The sequence below is a fragment of the Lepidochelys kempii genome, chromosome 10, assembly GCF_965140265.1.
Source record: "Lepidochelys kempii isolate rLepKem1 chromosome 10, rLepKem1.hap2, whole genome shotgun sequence".
In the NCBI taxonomy this organism is placed as follows: Eukaryota; Metazoa; Chordata; order Testudines; family Cheloniidae; genus Lepidochelys; species Lepidochelys kempii.
The window spans coordinates 242,682-259,915 of record NC_133265.1 but is presented as its reverse complement, the minus strand read 5'-3'; the positions used below and the strand labels follow the sequence as shown (position 1 = coordinate 259,915).

The 17,234-nt window shown below is 47.5% G+C and overlaps 1 protein-coding gene across 2 annotated transcripts in view; it reads right to left on the bottom strand.

The window, feature by feature from the left end:
• Positions 1–5,758: 5,758 nt before the first annotated feature.
• The window catches only part of TSR3 (TSR3 ribosome maturation factor), a 31,372-nt gene continuing 19,896 nt past the window's right edge, over positions 5,759–17,234 (bottom strand). Inside the window, exon 7 of one of the 2 annotated variants that reach the window (XM_073361556.1) lies at positions 5,759–6,424. The gene's annotated coding sequence lies outside the window, so the exon portion shown is untranslated. Of the gene's footprint in view, positions 6,425–11,512; positions 13,041–17,234 lie in introns of those variants that run through there. The other variant, XM_073361559.1, reaches the window with a different exon arrangement.

Sequence of the window (17,234 nt, the reverse complement as noted above, 5' to 3'; positions counted from 1 at the left end):
TGGGTTCCACCTTTGCTAGAAATTTTGAATTGCTTACTTCTGTTTCTCTGCACTGACTTATAATGGAGGGGTGGTTTTTGTTTTATTTTTAACAGCCAATGGAGATTATCGACTTGCAGAAGATGATGCTTCCTAGGCATGCCATGAGACAGTTGTGAGCAGCTTTGGGCTTTCTACTGTTACAACTCTAGCAGGAAATTAAATTAATAATCATATTTGGCAGTTATAGTACTCCATGTTACAATGTCTAGCTTCGCTGCACAGTGACAAAGGTGAGCAGTGCCCCTCTAATGGTTGTGTGGTAATGTATGTTAAATAAGTGGGTGATCTGATTCTTAATTTTCTAGTGTGGGAGTCCCAGAATTACTCTTCGCAGCTGACACTAGTTGTGCCCCTTGTTGGCACCTTTATCAAAGTTGAATTGAAAAGCTCAACTCCCGTCTCATTCCTGGAGGTGTCTGTTTAGCATAGGCAGGAGAGTGAGAAGCTTGCACTTCTCCTGCACATTTTGTAACTGAGCTATAGACTTCAAGCTCCAGGCCTGTCAAGATGACATCTTTCACAGCCAGTTTAAGGATTTGTTTCTAGTGGTTTGTTTGGTTTTTAATCTGTTTCTGAATTAAATTTCATTCCTGCCTTTGAAAAATTAAACTCTGCTCCGCTGAAACCGTTTTGATAAAAGCATAAATCAGCAAACAAAGTGAAGTCTCTCCTGAGCCTGTAGTGTCATATCTGTGCACACTCAACAAGAGGGAAATTGAGACTATTCAATCATGTTAGGAGAATGGAGTCTTATCCCACACACTGCAGTTGTTAGAAGTTCCTCAGATTGTGAATGTTTTATCTTGAAAACAATTTGGCCCCAGAAATCTTCACAATAAGCTTAATTTGGTTGACACACATTAAATCTGTCTAGTAGCTGTTTCATGTAGGTATTCCCAAACTATTTGGACTGATTTTAAAAAAGCTACAAATTCGACAATATATATTTACAGGGTCAAAAACAGATACTTCAGTTATTTCTTTAATATATTAACTTACTTACATTATGCATTTTTATTAGGGCGGCCAATCACAGTTAACTCATGCGATTAACTCAACTCAAAAAAATTAATCACTATTAATCGCACTTATAACAATAGAATATCAATTGAAACTTATTACATTTTTGGATGTTTTTCTACATTTTCAATATGTATTTCAATTACAACACAGAATACGAAGTGCACAGTGCTCACTTTATTTTTTTGATTACAAATATATGCACTGTAAAAATGATAAACAAAAATTGTATTTTTCAATTCACCTCATACAAATACTGAAGTGCAGTCTCTTTATCATGAAAGTGTTAGTTACAAATGCAGTGGCGTTTTTTGGTTACATAACTGCACTCAAAACAAAACAGTGTAAAACTTTAGAGCCTACAAGTCCACTCAGTCCTACTTCTTATTTTGCCAAGCGCTAAGACAAACAAGTTTGTTTACATTGATGGGGGATGCTGCTGCCTGCTTGTTTACAAGGTCACCTGAAAGTGAGAACAGGCATTTGCATGGCACTTTTGTTGCTGGCGTTGCAAGATATTTATATGCCAGATATGCTAAACATTCGTCTGCCCCTTCATGCTTTGGCCACCATTTCAGAGGACATGCTTTCATGCTGATGATGCTCATTTGAAAAAATGTGCTAATTAAATTTGTGACTGTACTCCTTGGGGGTAGAATTGTATATCTCGTGCTCTGTTTTACCAGCATGCTGTATATATTTCATGTTACAGCAATCTCAGATGAAGACCCAGCACTTCTTTGCGTTTGGACAAATCTGCAGTGATCGTGTTTTTAAAATGAACAACACATGCTGAGTCATCATCCAAGACTACTATAACATGAAATATATGGCAAAAGGCGGGTAAAATAGAGCTAGACACATACAATTCTCCCCCAAGGAGTTTAGATGCAAATTTAATTAACGCATTCTGGAAAGGTGGCAGAAGCATGAAGGGGCATACAAATGTTTAGCATATCTGGCACATAAATACCTTGCAATGCCAGCTACACAAGTCCCATGTGAACTCCTGTTCTCACTTTCTGGTGACATTGTAAATAAGAAGTGGGCAGCATTATCTCTCATCAGTGTAAACAAACTTGTTTTGTCTTAGCGCTTGGCAGAATAAGAAGTAGGACTGAGTGGACTTTGGCTCTAAAGTTGTGCATTGTTTTATTTTTGAGTGCAGTTATGTACCAACAACAAAAATCTACATTTGCAAGTTATACGAGATGAACTGAAAAATACCCTTTCTTTTGTTTATCCTTTTTACAATGCAAATATTTGTAATAATATAAAGTGATCACTGTACGCTTTGTATTCTGTGTTGTAATTACAGGTTTCAGAGTAACAGCCGTGTTAGTCTGTCTTTGCAAAAAGAAAAGGAGTACTTGTGGCACCTTAGAGACTAACCAATTTATTTGAGCATGAGCTTTCGTGAGCTACAGCTCACTTCATCGGATGCATACCATGGAAACTGCAGTAGACATTATATACACACGGAGACCATGAAACAATACCCCCTCCCACCCCACTTTCCTGCTGGTAATAGCTTATGTAAAGTGATCATCAAGTTGGGCCATTTCCAGCACAAGTCCAGGTTTTCTCACCCTCCGCGCCCCCCCCCACCCCACACAGACTCACTCTCTTGCTGGTAATAGCCCATCCAAAGTGACCACTCTCTTCACAATGTGTATGATAATCAAGGTGGGCCATTTCCTGCACAAATCCAGGTTCCCTCACCCCCCTCCAAAAACCACACACACAAGCTCAATCTCCTGCTGGTAATAGCTTATCCAAAGTGACCACTCTCCCTACAATGTGCATGATAATCAAGGTGGGCCATTTCCAGCACAAATCCAGGTTTTCTCACCCCCCCACCCACATACACACACAAACTCACTCTCCTGCTGGTAATAGCAATTGAAATCAATATATTTGAAAATGTAGAAAAACATCCAAAATATTTATTAAATTTCAATCGGTATTCATAGAATCATAGAATATCAGGTTTGGAAGGGATCTCAGGAGGTCATCTAGTCCAACCCCCTGCTCAAAGCAGGACCAATCCCCAACTAAATCATCCCAGCCAGGGCTTTGTCAAGCCTGACCTTAAAAAATTCTAAGGAAGTTTACCACGTCCCTCGGTAATGCATTCCAGTGCTTTACCACTCTCCTAGTGAAAAAGTTTTTCCTAATATCCAACCTAAACCTCCCCCACTGCAACTTGAGACCATTACTCCTTGTTCTGTCATCTGCTACCACTGAGAACAGTCTAGATCCATCCTCTTTGGAACCCCCTTTCAGATAGTTGAAAGCAGCTATCAAATCCCCCCCTCATTCTTCTCTTCCACAGACTAAACAATCCCAGTTCCGTCAGCCTCTCCTCCTAAGTCATGTGTTCCAGTCCCGTAATCATTTTTGTTGCCCTCCGCTGGATGTTTTCCAATTATTCCACATCCATCTTGTAGTGTGGGGCCCAAAACTGGACACAGTACTCCAGATGAGGCCTCACCAATGTTGAATAGAGGGGAACGATCACGTCCCTCCATCTGCTGGCAATGCCCCTACTTATACATCCCAAAATGCCATTGGCCTTCTTGGCAACAAGGGCACACTGCTGACTCATATCCAGCTTCTCGTCCACTGTCACCCCTAGGTCCTTTTCTGCAGAACTGCCGCCTAGCCATTCGGTCCCCAGTCTGTAGCGATGCATGGGATTCTTCTGTCCTAAGTGCAGGACTCTGCACTTGTCTTTGTTGAACCTCATCAGATTTCTTTTGGCCCAATCCTCTAATTTGTCTAGGGCCCTCTGTATCCTATCCCTACGCTCCAGCGTATCTACCTCTCCTCACAGTTTAGGGTCACCTGCAAACTTGCTGAGGGTGCAATCCACGCCATCCTCCAGATCATTTATGAAGATACTGAACAAGGCCGGCCTGAGGACTGACCGTTGGGGCACTCAACTTGATACTGGCTGCCAACTAGTCATGGAGCCATTGATCGGTACCCGTTGTTGAGCCTGACAATCTAGCCAACTTTCTATCCACCTTATAGTCCATTCATCCAGCCCATACTGGATGAATCCATTCTGACTGTTCCTGATCACTTTCGTCTAAATGCTTCTGAATTGATTCCTTGAGGACCTGCTGCATGATTTTTCCAGGGACTGAGGTGAGGCTGACTGGCCTGTAGTTCGCCGGATCCTCCTCCTTCTCTTTTTTAAAGATGGGCACTACATTAGCCTTTTTCCAGTCGTCCGGAACCTCCCCCTCTCATCTTTGAAAATTCATGGCAATGGCCAATGGCTCTGCAATCACATCTGCCAACTCCTTCAGCACTCTCGGACGCAGCGCATCCGGCCCCATGGACTTGTGCTCGTCCAGCTTTTCTATATAGTCCCGAACCGCTACTTTCTTCACAGAGGGCTGGTCACCTCCTCCCCATGCTGTGCTGCCCAGTGCAGCAGTCTGGGAGCTGACCTTGTTTGTGAAGACAGAGGCAAAAAAAGCTTTGAGTACATTAGCTTTTTCCACATCCTCTATCACTAGGTTGCCTCCCTCATTCAGTAAGGGGCCCACACTTTCCTTGGCTTCCTTCCTATTCTATTGTTTAATGTGATTAAAACTGCAATTAATTGCTTTAATCGTGATTAATTTTTTTGAGTTAATTGTGTGAGTTAACTGCAACTGATAGCTCTAGTAAATATACAATCATTTTACAAATCATTGTTTTTATATTTTATAAGTGGGATGTGAAATCTAACAAATGAGTGAACTAAAAAAATTGGCATAAAATGTTACAAAAATCATTGTAAATTTTTAGTCTCACTTCAGAAGAAAATATATATAAATTTTGGGAAGCATTTTTTTCACATTAAGGTGCTAAAGTGTCCATTTTTATTGTAGTGAAAGATTAAAGTGATAAACATCTGAGGTGTAAACCTGCATTGGGGCAAAGGTCATGTCGTATGTACCAGGCTCACTGATGGGCTTTTATTTCAGTTTTACATGCAGTGTTGATGTGGTAAGTGCCTTCTGGTCGGAGCCTGCATCTCATCCCCCCTCCTGTACCCCAACCCCCTGCCCCAGCCTGGAGCCCCCTCCTGCACCCAAACTCCCTTCCAGAGCTTTTACCCATCACTCCTGCACCCCAACCCCAAGCCCCAGGCTCAGCCAATGCACGCTTCACAGTTGAGACTGTTATACTGATTTGTGACAACCCCTGAAGCATATTGGATCTATAAACCCCAGATGACACACACACACAAAGTAACTCATGAAATGTCCAGTGGATTGTATGAGATTAGATGCAGTGTGACCATGTGACCCCTGCACCCAAATTCTCTCCCAGAGCTTGCACCCCTCACTCCTGCACCCCTGCCCCAGGCTCAGCCCAGAGCCCCCTCCCACACGCCGAACTTGGCCCCAGCCCAGAGCCTGCACCCCCTTCCACATCCCAACCCCCTGCCCGAGCCTGCTGACAGTGAGTGAGGGTGTGGGAGAGCGAGTGATGGAGGGAGGAGAAATGGAGTGAATGGGGTGGGGTCTTGAGGAAGGGGTGGGGTAGATCTTAAATTCAAAAAGTGATCTTGTGTGTAAAAAAGTTGGACACTACTGTATCATAGGGTAAATATGATACACATATTTATATTTGTATATTATATTATATACACATAGGGTAAAAGCACGCAAAAGACCAGTTTTCACAGTCCATGATGTGTTTTTCACAGCCATGAATTTGGTAGGGCCCTAGATATGTGCCTTTCCTCCCATTTCCCTCCTATGTCACATCCTCCAAAAGATTAAGTGGGATAAGGCATCAGTGATCTTAACAACACTATGATGGCCATGATCGTTCTGGTTCATTACCGCTCTACAGATGGCCTCCCACCTGGTGCATTCACCTACAGCCATTTCTGGACTTACTGTCACAGAACAGAGACAAAACCAACCATCACAGCCTAGCATCCCTCCACCTGGCAGCCTGATAATAAAATCATAGAAGATTAGGGTTGGAAGAGACTTCAGGAGGTCATCTACTCCAACCCCCTGCTCAAAGCAGGACCAATACTAACTAAATCATCCCAGCCAGGGCTTTGTCAAGCCAGGCCTTCAGTACCTCTGATTTTTTCGATGGCCAACAGAGTCAGAGAGATCTTGCTTGGAGGAGATCCAATCCATCCGTTTGAATAGCAGGAAACCCTCTACAATAAAGTGGTATGTTGCCAAATGAAAAGTTCTCCTTGTGGTGCCAGAAGCATCATTTGCCTCTTGAAGAGTCCATGTTTCTTCTTATCCTGAATGCTTGCCTCTCCTTTAAGCTGTTGGGCCTATCCAGATGTCTATGATTTCATGTATAATCCTGATGCTTGTCAGCTGATCTGAAAATTCAATAAGTCGTTTGTAAAGTTCTTCCCTGGCATCATCATCATACTTAGGATTGAGATAAAATAGTCATTAGAGCCACCTGTACAACTTGCTAATAGCCTTTCAAATGAGAATAGAGTCTTTTGTTTTAAGAGAGATATGATCACTGTGATCCTCTAGTCTGATCTCCTGCATAACACAGGCCAAAGACTTTCATGAATTAATTCCTGTTTGAACTAGAGCATATGTTTTAGAAAAATATCCAATCTTGATTTAAAAATTGCCAGTAAGGGAGAATCCATGCCTGTCTTACCTGTACTTGATAAATTGCTCCAACGGTTAATTACCTCCACTGTTAAAAATTTGTGCATTATTTCTAGTTTAAATTTGTCTTCCTTCAATTTTCTGCCACTGGATTTTGTTATATTTTTGTCTGCTACATTGAGGAGCCCTCTTTTATCTAGTTTCTGCTCCCCATGTAGGTACTTATAGGCTGTGATCCAGCCACTCCTTAACCTATATTTTGATAAACTAAACTAAGTAGATTGGGCTCCTTGAGTCTTCCTCTCCCTGCTGTCACTCACCCTTAAGGCAGGAAAGGCATGGCCTTCCCACTTCTAAAAGTGATGGGGCCATGGTCCCCTGGCCCTTGCTGTTCTGGTGCCCCTTAGCTGAGTTGCCCCGGCATCCGCACGCACAGCAGGAGTCAGTCAAAGCCCCAACACTTTTTAAAGTGATTCTGCCTCTCACTGAGCTGACTGTAATCTAGGGTTGGAGGCTGCTTGATGGTAATGGCCAGGGACTTCGTTTTCTCCAGACTGATAACTAAACCAATACGCATTGCTTCTTTCCCAACCACCATCAGCTGCAGCGATTCAACAAATTAAGCCAACATCATTGGTGTACTTGAGGTCTGTTATGCTGTATAGAAAGAATGATAACCAGATGTACACTAATTTATTATCACTAATGTATCACCACAATTGCACTAAGTCTGATACAAAGTACATCATAATATATCTATGGAAAAAATTGTAATTGCTAAATATGATGATCCTGTTTATATGGATATATCATCTTTGTAGCTGAAGTTATGAATATTTGCTATGAATTTATCTCGAATGTGTTCCGTTCCTGGGTGACCACCCCCTAGACAGATTTGCAGCAATGCTAGCCAGCCTGCTTGATGGTTTATTAAAGACAATCCACTATTCCAGGGACCCTCCCAAAACTGCTCAAGGAGCACATACTCAATGAATGCCTCACGACTCAACAAGACATGTAAGGACATATGATAAGGATATGGGATCTAACACTATCTTTTACCAGTAACTTTCCATGCTCACGTGACCCATGACCCCATATTGGCCAGTAACTTTCAGTGCACATGGGCTGAGATATAAAATGCAAGCTGTGACATCACTGCTTTGTCGTCTTTCCTCTTCCACAGTTCTGGACATGATTTCTAGCAAAGAAGAGCTTTGAACAATGGACTGATGACCCCCCAACCTAATGGATGAACTGGAGAGACTTATTACAGACTAGCAGATTTAACACCACTGTTGCAAACTCTGAAATCAGTTGTAATGTATATATGATTCCTTTAACCAATTAATAACTTATTTTACTTTTATATTAATAAACCTTTAGTTTTTAATTACTAAAGGAATTGGCTATAGCATATGGTAAGATCTAAAGTGTGTGTGTGTGTGTGTGTGTATGTGTGTGTGTATATATATATATATATATATATATATATATATATATATATATATGGATCTGGGGAAGTGTCTGATCCTTTGAGATTAATAGGACCTTCTATATGATGAATCTGGTTTTCAGTAACGTCTCATTAGAGAAAGACCAGTTGTCTGGGTGGTAAGCCAGGGGCTGGAATGCCTAAGGGGACTGTGTTTTGGCTTCTTGTTAACCAGTGTGGTGATACAAGAGCTCACTTTTGTTATTGGTTTGATGAACTAATAACCGCCAGTTTTGGGGTGTGACTGTCCTATTTTTTTATCACTGTTCTGAATTTGGCATTCTCACCTGTGACCCACACCAGGCACACCACACCACAAGGTTTCAAAGCAAAAGAGTGTTCAGCTCAATGCCATCGACAGTTGACTCTTCATGCTTATTCATCAACCAGTCAATGCTGATATTGAACAATGATGGTGACAGGACATAGCCTTGCCATGCTCATGTGGAAATAGAAAATCTTGCAGTGCTGGTGTTTTGCGCTTCCTCAAATCTCTCACCAAGCAAATGTGCTCTTTGTGCACATTTTATAAGATTTTAATTGCCAACCTTTGTTCTTCTGTGTGACTTTGAGATTGCCACTTTAGACTATCATTGTTTGGCACCTATGAACTAACCAAACAGATACCCCTCTATGTGCAAAAAAAGGAAAAAGAGACTTTAAAAGGATTCTTCAGAAGACCCTACTTCAAATACATCAGGCCCAGATGAAGGTTAGAGCAGTGAATTTATCAGATGACTCTTCAGCACATGGATATTTATTAGTTATATGTTCAAAATACCATTAAAGGTGCCCACCTGGTGCTTTGGATGCCTATTACGTGAACATAAGCAAAATTCTGACCATAATATCTCTACCTCAGCCCACACCCTCCTCAGCAGACTTAGAGAAGAGATAAAAGATGGGCTTTGCAGCGTGCTTAGAAGATTAATAAATCTGGACTCTGCTGAACTAATGGGAGGAGCAAGTTCCAAAACTGAGGAACCTTCACAAAGAATAACCTGCCAGCAGGTCTGTTACCTATATTGTGGGAGCTCCAGCTCCAACACCTCTGCTGATTTTACCTGTTACAGTATATACTGGGAGAGACCACCTCTCTCGTAAACAGGTCCGAACCATTTAAGACTTTATAGGTTTAAACTTAATGCCTTGAATTCCACCTGGAAGCTGACTGGAAGCTAGTGATAATCACAGAGCGCTGGTTTAATGTGCTCTCAATATGCAATTCTTCTTCGAGTGATTGCTCATGTCTATTCCACAATAGGTGTGTGTGCTCGCCATGTGCACAGGTGCCGGAAGTTTTTCCCCTAGCAGTACCCATGGGGGGAGTGCCCTGTGACCCCTGGAGTGGCGCCTGCATGGCGCAGTATAAGGAGAGCTGCACGCTCCCCCCATCCTCAGTTCCTTCTTGCTGCCAGTGAAGGTGTGTCGGAACTACTGTACTCCAGCTTTGCTGTAGCTCGTCCCCAGAACTGTTCGTTCGTTCAGTGTTGGTACCTGTAGTTAGTTAGCCGTTTAGTTAGTTCAGTTAGAGAGCCCGGGCTGGGGCATGCCCCGCACCCCGGGTTTTAAGTCGTGCGGCACTTGTAGATGATCTATGCCAAGGAATGACCCGCATCCAGACTGTTTGCGCTGTTTGGGAGAAACCCATATTAGCAATCATTGGAAAATTTGCGTGTCGTTTAAGCCTCGGACCAAGAGAGAGAAGGGCCATTAGGCTCTGGGCCATTCTCATGGAGTTGGCGCTGAACCTGACGCTGGTGTGCCACTCCGAGCCGGCACCGGGCACCGCGGTGTCGATGCGAGGCGACCTTCCGGTGCCATTGACCAGTCAGCACCGTTCCCAGTCCACGGGGCACACCAAGAAGGCCAGAAAGATGCCTTCTTCGCAGCAGCACCGAGGAAAACCAGAGACAGAGGCAAGACCCATGTCGGGCAGTCCTCGATCCCCACCGGCCTCTAGGCCTCTGACTCACGTAGAGCGGAGTAGCCTGGCACCTTTAGAGCAGGCCTCCCCGGATGTCCGGATGCCATCCACACCGGAGGCCCTGCAGGTGGCCCGGGATGTTATGTCCATACTGGTACCAGGAGCACCGCTGATGTCGGCCCCACACTCCAGGGGCAAGCCACTGCTGGGATCTCCACAGTCACCCCCAGCTCGGTACCGGTCTCGGTCCAGGGAGTGTTTCTGCTGCCATTCACCACCCAGCGACTGTTCAGGGCAAAGTCCACATGGATCACCCTCAACGCCCACCAGACTATCTAGTTGGGTTCCGTCAGCACCGCTCCACCTCGAGGAGCGAATACTGATGGGACCGAGGCAGGTATCACCAAAGGTCCTTGTCTCAGAGAGGTTATCGCAGCCGGTCACAGCAAGGATGTCGATGCTGTTCCCGCTCAGAATCCCGCTCCAAGACCCCGCTAAAGCATTGCCTCCGCAACCCTGGGCGTCGATCGCTGGTGTCTCGCTGTCGTGAGTCTGCCCATCGGAGCCAATCGCAGAGCAGCTGTTACCGATGGTACCGGTCCTCCGTGTCGGGATCGCCGTCCTGTAGTCAGCATCACTCCCGGCACCACCACCCCTCCCAGTCTGGGGACAGCGGCAGGTCGTATATCAGCCCAGCCTCCGCTCATAGTTGTCCATCAGTGGGCCAGGCCGAACAGCTGGCCCCGCTGGTGCTGCAGCAGGTGAAGTGGCACCAGGCGCCATGGCCGGCTCAATGGTACCAGTGGGCACCGTGGCCCCCAACGCAGCCCCCAGTAGGGGCTCGCTTGGTGGCTGGAGCCTCAGAAGCACCATTGGCCTCGCTCTCCAGGCCTCCAAGGAAGGAGGCAGTGGGACGTACATCCTCAGCACCATGCCCAGAGACTGATGAGGCGGTGGATCCTCCGGTGCCAGCGGACACCCAGAGTACCACACAGGCCTCCTCGCCCTCCCCAGATGAGGCAATTACGGCCCCCCCCCTCCGTCCTACAGGAGGACTTTAGGGCTCACCAACCACTCTTAAAAAGGGTGGCATCAAGCCTCCACTTCCAGGCAGAGGAGATGGAGGAGCCCTCAGACTCCCTGTTTAATGTGCTGTCCTCTTTGGCACCGGGCAGGGTGGCCTTGGCTGTCCATGAAGGGGTGGCAAAAATTTCAAATGCCCTGTGGCAAACACCAGCTTCGTTGGCCCCCATCTCTAAGAGGGTGAAATGCAAGTACTTTGTACCCGCCAAGGGACATGACTACTTATACACCCACCCGGCGCCCAACTCCTTGGTGGTCAGGTCGGTCAACCACAGGGAACAGCAGGGCCAGCCAGCCCCAACCCCAAAAAATAAAGATTCACGGAGGCTGGACTCTTTTGGAAGAAAAATGTATTCGTCCTCGAGCTACCAGTTACGAGTGGCAAACCACCAGGCTCTCCTGGGCCTGTATGAGTTCAACCTGTGGGACTTCCTGCTCAAGTTCAAGGACTACCTCCAGGAGTGCAATAGGAAGGAGTTCAAAGTGCTGGTGGAGGAGAGTACAGCGGCTGCCAGGGCAACCCTGCAGGCAGCTTCATAGAATCATAGAATATCAGGGTTGGAAGGGACCTCAGGAGGTCATCTAGTCTAACCCCGTGCTCAAAGCAGGACCAATCCCCAATTTTTGCCTCAGATCCCTAAATGGCCCCCTCAAGGATTGAACTCACAACCCTGGGTTTAGCAGGCCAGTGCTCAAACCACTGAGCTATCCCTCCTCCCATCAGATGCGGCAGACATGGCCGCATGGTCCATGGCCTCCGCGGTGTCCATGAGAAGGGCGTTGTGGCTCCTGCTCTCTGGGCTGTCCAGCGAGGTACAGACCTCCATGCAGGATCTCCCATTTGAGGGCAAAACTCTGTTTGTGGAGCAAATGGATACAAGGCTGCATGGCATGAAAGACTCCTGCACAACCCTCCAGACTCTGGGTCTCTGTGTTCTGGCTCTGGCTAAATCTAAGTTCAAGCTGCAGCAGACTCCCCCCGCTCAGGCCACCCACCCGAAATACGAGGTCACCCATAAGAAGTTGCGGGACTATAAGAGGTGCCCTCAGAGGCAGTCTCGGCCTGCCCCCCAGCCTGGGTCCTCCAAGGGCAAGCAGGCGGGGAAAAGGCAGTTTTGATGGGACGCTTGGGGGTGCCCTGCCCGTTCTCATCAGGGATCCGCCCTCAGTAAAGCTTCACTTCTCCAATCGGTTGTGTGCTTTCCTCCCGGAGTGGTCGCGGCTGACCTCGGACCGATGGGTCCTCAACACCATCTCCCGGGGCTACACCCTCCAGTTTACTTCTTCCCCGCCCAACCATCCCCCACCTCCATCCTTCCTGGGGGATCCCTCACATGAAGCTCTGCTCGAGCAGGAGGTGGGGCAGCTCCTCGGCCTAGGAGCAGTGGAAGTGGTGCCCGGGAAGTTTAAAGACAAGGGGTACTACTCCCGCTATTTCCTTATCCCGAAGGCCAAAGAGGGACTCAGGCCCATCCTGGACCTGTGAGGTCTGTACCAATGATGAAGCTCAAGTTCCACATGGTCTCCCTGGCCTCCATCATCTTCTCCCTGGATCCCGGGGACTGGTACACGGACCTCGATCTGCAGGATGCGTACTTCCACATTCATATATTCGAGGGGCACAGACGCTTCCTCCATTTTGTGGTGGGGCAGAATCACTACCAATTTACGGTCCTCCTGTTTGGCCTGTTCACTGCCCCCAGGGTATTTACAAAATGTATGTCGGTGGTAGTGGCCTATCTCAGGTGTCAGGAGGGTCCAGATCTTTCCCTATCTGGACGATTGGCTGGTCAAGGGCAGCTCCTGGTTGCAGGTGAGGGATCATGTGACGCTCCTCCTGTTCACATGCACCACTTTGGGCCTGTTGGTAAACAACACCAAGTCCATGTTAGTCCCGGTTCAACGCATAGAGTTTATTGGGGTGCTCCTGGACACCTCGTCAGCCAGAGCGTCCCTCTCACCAGACTGGTTCGAGACCCTGAAGGGGCTCATCGACACAGTCACAAGATTCCAGGTGACAACAGCCAGAGCGTGCCTCCAGCTCTTGGGTCACATGTTGGCATGCACGTACATGGTCCATCACGCCAGATTCTTCTCTTTCGCAGACTAAACAATCCCACTTCCCTCAGCTTCTCCTCATAAGTCATGTGTTCCAGTCCCCTAATCATTTTTGTTGCCCTCCGCTGGATGTTTTCCAATTTTTCCACATCCTTCTTGTAGTGTGGGGCCCAAAACTGGACACAGTACTCCAGATGAGGCCTCACCAATGTCGAATAGAGGGGAACGATCACATCCCTCCATCTACTGGCAATGACCCTACTTATACATCCCAAAATGCCATTGGCCGCCTTGGCAACAAGCGCACACTGTTGACTCATATCCAGCTTCTCGTCCACTTTAACCCCTAGGTCCTTTTCTGCAGAACTGCTGCCTAGCCATTCGGTCCCCAGTCTGTAGCAGTGCATGGGATTCTTCCGTCCTAAGTGCAGGACTCTGCACTTGTCTTTGTTGAACCTCATTAGATTTCTTTTGGCCCAATCCTCCAATTTGTCTAGGGCCCTCTGTATCCTATCCCTACCCTCCAGCGTATCTACCTCTCCTCGCAGTTTAGTGTCATCTGCAAACTTGCTGAGGGTGCAATCCACGCCATCCTCCAGATCATTGATGAAGATATTGAACAAAACCGGCCCCAGGACCGACCCTTGGGGCACTCCACTTGATACCGGCTGCCAGCTAGACATGGAGCCATTGATCACTACCCATTGAACCCGACAATCTAGCCAACTTTCTATCCACCTTAAAGTCCATTCATCCAGCCCATAGTTCTTTAACTTGCTGGCAAGAATACTGTGGGAGACGGTGTCAAAAGCTTTGCTAAAGTCAATGAACAACACATCCACTGCTTTCCCCTCATCCACAGAGCCAGTTATCTCATCATAGAAGGCAATTAGATTAGTCAGGCATGACTTGCCCTTGGTGAATCCTTGCTGACTGTTCCTGATCACTTTCCTCTCCTCTAAGTGTTTCAGAATTGATTCCTTGAGGACCTGCGGCATGATTTTTCCAGAGACTGAGGACTGGCCTGTAGTTCCCATCAAGGAACTCAGGGTGGTACGGCTGGCATGCGTGGCCTTCTGCTTCTGCTTGGAGGACAAGGTGGTCAGGGTCCTCACAGACAACACAGCCTCGATGTTCTATATCAACAGGCAAGGCGGGACCAGCTCCTCTTCCCTCTGACGTGACGCCCTCAGGCTGTGGGATTTCTGTATAGCCCACGACATCGCTTGAGCAGGGATGTCTCCTCTCAACATGAGTGGTCTCTCCACCTGGAAGTGGCTCACAGGCTTTTCCGAGTGTGGGGGACTCCCCAGGTGGACCTGTTCACGACTCAGCAGAACCGGCGCTGTCCCCAGTTCCGCTCCAGGGAGGGACTGGGAAGGAGCGCTATTTCCAATGCCTTCCTCCTGTCCTTGTCAGGCCAGTTTCTCTATGCCTTCCCTCCATTCCCATTGATCAGCAAGGTCCTGGAAAAGATAAAGACAGATAAGGTCCGGGTCCTCCTGATTGTCCCGGAGTAGCCCAGGCAACATTGGTCTGGGACCCTCACGGGTCTGGCGGTTGCTCCGCTGCAGCCATTGCCGTTCCCCCTGGACCTGCTCTTCGAGGACCAGGACCACCTTCTCCACCCCAACCTAGCGGCTCTCCACCTCATGGTGTGGCTGCTCAATGGCTAGGTAGGGAGGAGAGGACGTGCTCAGAAGGGGTTCAATGCATCCTCCTAGAAAGCAGGCGGCCCTCCATGCGCCGCGCCTACTTGGCGAAGTGGTCCTGGTTCTCTAGATGGGTGGGTGAACGGGGTGTCTCCCCGGTGGCCACCCCAATCCAGCTTATCCTTGACTACCTTCTCCACCTTAGAGCCCAGGGTCTGGCACCCTCTACAGTTAAGGTGCACCTGGTGGCCATATCGGCCTTCCATCCGCTAGTCCCCCACACAGTATTCTCCCATGCTATGGCTGGCTGGTTCCTTAAGGGGGTGGACTGTCTTTTTCCGTATGCTAGGCCCCCAGTCCCACAGTGGGACCTGAACCTGGTGTTGGCCCATCTCACGGGGCCCCTGTTTGAACTGCTAGCCACGTGCTCCTGGTCCCACCTCTCATGGAAGGTGGCCTTCCTGGTCGCAATCACGTCGGCCCTAACCTCCGAGCCTCCGTACATGGTATTTCATAAGGACAAGGTCCAGCTCCACGCACACCCTGTGTTCCTCCCAAAGGTGGTCTCCGCTTATCACGTGGGCCAGGACATTTTTCTGCCAGTCCTCTGCCCCAAGCCCCACATGTCCAGTGAGGAGTGCCATCTCCACATGCTCGATGTGCAGTGGGCTTGGGCTTTGGCTTTCTACCTCGAGGGGCCCGAGCCATTCAGAAAGTCCCCACAACTGTTCATTGCCTTGGCTGAGCGCATGAGAGGTCAGTCGATCTCCACTCAGCAGCTTTCTAAGTGGATCACTTTGTGCATCCGTACCCTTTATGAGCTGGTAGGTATCGTCTCCCCACCGATTGTGAAGGTGCACTCGACTCAAGCGCAGGCCTCGGAGGCTGCCTTTTTGGCTCACGTCCCCATCCAAGAGATTTGTAGGGCCGCCACGTGGTCTTTGGTTCACATGTTCACCGTGCACTATGCGATCATCTCTCAAACCAGGGATGATGCTGCATTCAGGAGGGCTGTCCTCCATCCTGAGAACTTGTGAACTCCTACTCACCTCCAACAAATATAGCTTGGAATCACCTATTGTGGAATACACAAGAGCAATCACTCGAAGAAGAAAAGGCAGTTACCTTTTCCGTAACTGGTGTTCTTCGAGATGTGTTGCTCATGTCTATTCCACATCCCACCCTCCTTCCCCTCTGTCAGAGTTGTCTGACAAGAAGGAACTGAGGGTGGGGGGAGCGCGCAGCTCCCCTTATACTGTGCCATGCAGACGCCACTCCAAGGGTCACTGGGGCGCTCCCCCCCCCCACAGGTACTGCTAGGAGAAAAACTTCTGGCACCAATGCGCGTGGTGAGCACGCACACCTATTGTGGAATAGACATGAGCAACACATCTTGAAGAACACCAGTTACGGAAAAGGTAACTGTCTTTTCCACTTAATAAGGGGGCCACAGTATTCTGCACTAGCATCAACTTCTTTCAGGTCATGCTGCAAGGCCAGTTTGCCCTCCCAGACTTTCTGGATAGGAGGAATGAATTGATGTGGGGTTAGTCGAATTTTGGCTATGGATGGTTCTCTGGGGCTCTCTGAGGGCATTATTTTGGCCATAATCCTACTACTTGTTCATAGATTCATAATGACTGTACATGTGCCCTGATCTTTGGCTGGAATCACATTTATAAAATGAAATAAATAAATATGATATTTAGGGCCCCACTTGTTCCCTCTTTCAGGAAGTACCCACACAGAGGCCAGGAAACTCCATGTATTTTAACTTGTGGACTGTTCCACTGAAATAGGGGTTTTGCATACCAGTCCAGTAACCAAGCTGGGTCAAGACTCATGAGTATTCGGATATGGTCAAGGAAATTTCTAAGCTCGTGTGACGCCTGGGGACAATAGCGGCAGTTGTTCATTACTTCCCTGTGTGGCAGACAGATTCCTTCAGGAGCCATGCTGCTATGGCCACCTTGCTGGGGGGAACAGGTAGGAGATGATGTCAGCATTGTCATCAGATCTTCTGTGAGGAAAATAATTCTCTTATGCTGTGTTAATTTTAGATGTGCGATTGTGTATGTAAGATTTGATCAGTTGGAGCTTGTATGGGGAGAGAATTTAAAATTAAGGATGCTAAGCTGTGTATGGCTGTAGATGACAGATTTCTTGGTGTGTTTGGGGTGGTTACTGGATCTATAAAGGTAACTGTGGTGATGGGTGGGTTTCTTGTATACAGTTGTCTTAGGGCTCCATTGCTGAAGATGATTTTGGTATCCAGGAAGTTGATGATAGTGTTGCAGTGTTCAAGAGAGAGTTTAATGGATGGGTAGTTGTGGTGGAAATCTATG